This window comes from Mandrillus leucophaeus, unplaced genomic scaffold (genome assembly GCF_000951045.1).
Source record: "Mandrillus leucophaeus isolate KB7577 unplaced genomic scaffold, Mleu.le_1.0 Scaffold1660, whole genome shotgun sequence".
NCBI classification, from domain to species: Eukaryota; Metazoa; Chordata; class Mammalia; order Primates; family Cercopithecidae; genus Mandrillus; species Mandrillus leucophaeus.
This window is the reverse complement of record NW_012101655.1, coordinates 205846-208667: the sequence shown is the minus strand read 5'-3', so window position 1 is coordinate 208667 and position 2822 is coordinate 205846. Positions and strand designations below refer to the sequence as shown.

Sequence of the window (2822 nt, the reverse complement as noted above, 5' to 3'; positions counted from 1 at the left end):
TTTTTTTTTTTTTTTTTTTTTATTTATTACCATCACTAGACTGGTGACCTAAGGAAAGGCAGGACCATTGCAGGTGAGTCCTATTTCTGTTAAAAGCTTATAATGGACTAAGTACTGGGTTAGGACCTAAAGGATTAAAAGGCATCCTCTGTATTCAGAGGGCTAGTGTAGGGAAGGAGACATTTAAATAAACCAAATACTAACAATAACAATCTGGCATGCTAACTACTAAGACACTTTTCCCAGGGTACGCTTATCACAAGGGAGAGAATCTAAGATTAGGCAGCTTGGGAAGTCTTACTGGAGAAAGGCTTTCAAGTACAGTTTAAGGAAATTTTCATAGTTCACAGCAGGTCCTTTTCCCATATTACAACGTATTTTCCAACCTGTCCAAATTTAGTTCTACTCTCCTTTCACCATAAATAAATAAGAAAGGCATACATGTGGATGATGAGCACTCTGATGATTCTCTTTAGGGAGGTCCACATGGTACTCACACGTTCATGTGTTTCTGTGTATGCATTTTGCAATACCTGCCAGTTAGCTCTAAAACAGTCCCAAGATGGATCTGAGCCCTTGTGGTATCTTGGCACCTTTTCTGTAAAATGAAGATATTGGAATGTCTATTTCACAGGATATGAGGATAAAATAAAATGATAAAAGCTCTTGAAAGGTGACTGACACATAACAAATATTAGATATTTTTATTATCATGATGCAAAATCCATTCATGTTATCTCCAAGTCTACTATCCACACATTATAAGAATAGGGCAAAAGTTATACAGTAACAAATACAGAGGAGGCAAAGGATATCTTACCTAACTTTCCTAACAAGAGGGTGTGAAGATGTCACGACATCACCATGGATGCAGTAATGGCCTTATCTTCACATAGGAAAGTCCCAGGTGTTAGAAAAGGTGCTATTCATCATAAAGGTTTTAAGGGGAAGTGAAAGGGTGGTGAGTGCAAACAAAAGCTTGGGACAGAATTGGGGCATCTACTTCAGTGGAGCATAACTCACTGTTAGTTTTCTAGCATAGTTTATGGGTCTTTCCTATACGATAGAAAAGTCCAGACAAGAGGTGACTGGTGACCACATACAATAATGAATTTTAAAATGTTAAAATTGTAATTTTTTAAATTGTAATCTTGTCTGTAATATATGCTCAGTGTTACAATACAGTTATTATTTTACAGATGAGGAAAGTGAGGCTCAGAGAAGCTAAACCCCTTACTTATTCAAAATCACACAGCCAGTAATAGTCAAGGCTGGAATCCCAACTAAGCTCTGGCAGACTGAATCCTATACTTTCCCTACACTGAAGAGCCACACGTACTGCTGGCTTCCTTCTCTGACTTCATTATTTTTGCCTAACATCAATAGCATGAATCATTTATTCATGATTGCCCTCGGTAAAGCCATTTTTTCATTTAGGGGAAAACATTGTTTTCTTTATTAATCAGAAGAGAAAATGGTTAACAAAAGTTTGTGTTCCTAATTGAAATGATTCTTAAGATGAAAAGATAGAAAAACATGAAACCCTGCTTACAACACAAGGCTAAAATCAGAATTTGTGGAGATGGATCAATCCAACAGTAAGGAAATCAATTTTTCCTTCCTTGTCGTTACTCATGTTCATCCATCCTTTCGTTGGCATTAACACTGTTAGGCCTGACAAAAACAACAATTTACATATTAATAAAGTCTAGAATTGTGCTGTGCAACGCAGTAGCCACTAGCCACATGTGGCTCTTGAACCCTTGAAATGTGCCAATCCTGACTAAGATGTGCCGTAAGTGTAAAATATACACTGGATTCCAACTAGTATCTAAAAAACAGAGAAAATATTTAATATTTTAAATCACATATTAAAATACCATTTTGAACATAATGGATTAAGTAAATTTAAATTAATTTCACCTGGGTTTTTGTTGTTGTTGTTTTTGCTTTTTTGAGACGGAGTTTCGCTCTTACTGCCCAGGCTGGAGTACAATGGTACGATCTCGGCTCACTGCAACCTCTGCCTCCTGCATTCAAGCGATTCTCCTGCCTCAGCCTCCCGAATAGCTAGGATTTACAGGCATGTGCCACCACGCCCGGCTAATTTTGTATTTTTAGTAGAGACAGGGTTGCTCCATGTTGGTCAGGCTCATCTCCAACTCCCTGCCTCAGATGATCCGCCCGCCTCGGCCTGCGAAAGTGCTGGGATTACAGGCGTGAGCCACCGCGCCTGGCCTCACCTGTTTCTTTTCACTCATTTAATGTGGCTTCTCGAAAATGTAAAATTACATAAGTGGTTTGCATTTGTGGCTCGCATTATATTTTCATTGGACAGCACTGATACAAGATGAAAAAGAGGGGAGAGTTACATTGAAAGGTAGCACATTTTCTTGAAATTTCTGGAGGGGAAGGTTAAAGCAGAGAGAACGAAGCTTGTTAAACGTAGGTGTGATCTACTGCGGTAAACACCTAGTGTGAATTAAAAAGGGGGGGACACATATTTTGATTCCGTTTCTACTCCCTTCCCCCGATGCTAACAGAGCAGGTGGCAGTCTCCCAGGGACCAGTCCTCAGCAGTCCGCGGGTCTCGGTCGGAGCCGAGTCGCTGAACACACCTGTGCGCCAGCGAACCCTGGCGCAGGGTCCACGCCCCCTCCCCCCGTGTTTTTATTTTCCGGGCGTCAACTGTCAGTCTCGCACGTCTCTCCTGAGAACTGCCGAGTAGGTCGGGCCTGCCTGTGGTAAGCGTCCCCCTCACCCCTCATACCCCCAGCCTGGCCCCAGGAACCCAGATGCCCCTGCCCGAGCCTGGCTGCGGG

The 2822-nt window shown here is 41.5% G+C and overlaps 1 protein-coding gene across 1 annotated transcript in view; it reads left to right on the top strand.

Annotated features, from left to right (window-relative positions):
* Nucleotides 1–2385: 2385 nt before the first annotated feature.
* PAIP1 (poly(A) binding protein interacting protein 1) overlaps nt 2386–2822 on the top strand; it is a 31539-nt gene continuing 31102 nt past the window's right edge. Inside the window, exon 1 of the mRNA XM_011976455.1 lies at nt 2386–2744. The gene's annotated coding sequence lies outside the window, so the exon portion shown is untranslated. The remainder of the gene's footprint in view (nt 2745–2822) is intronic.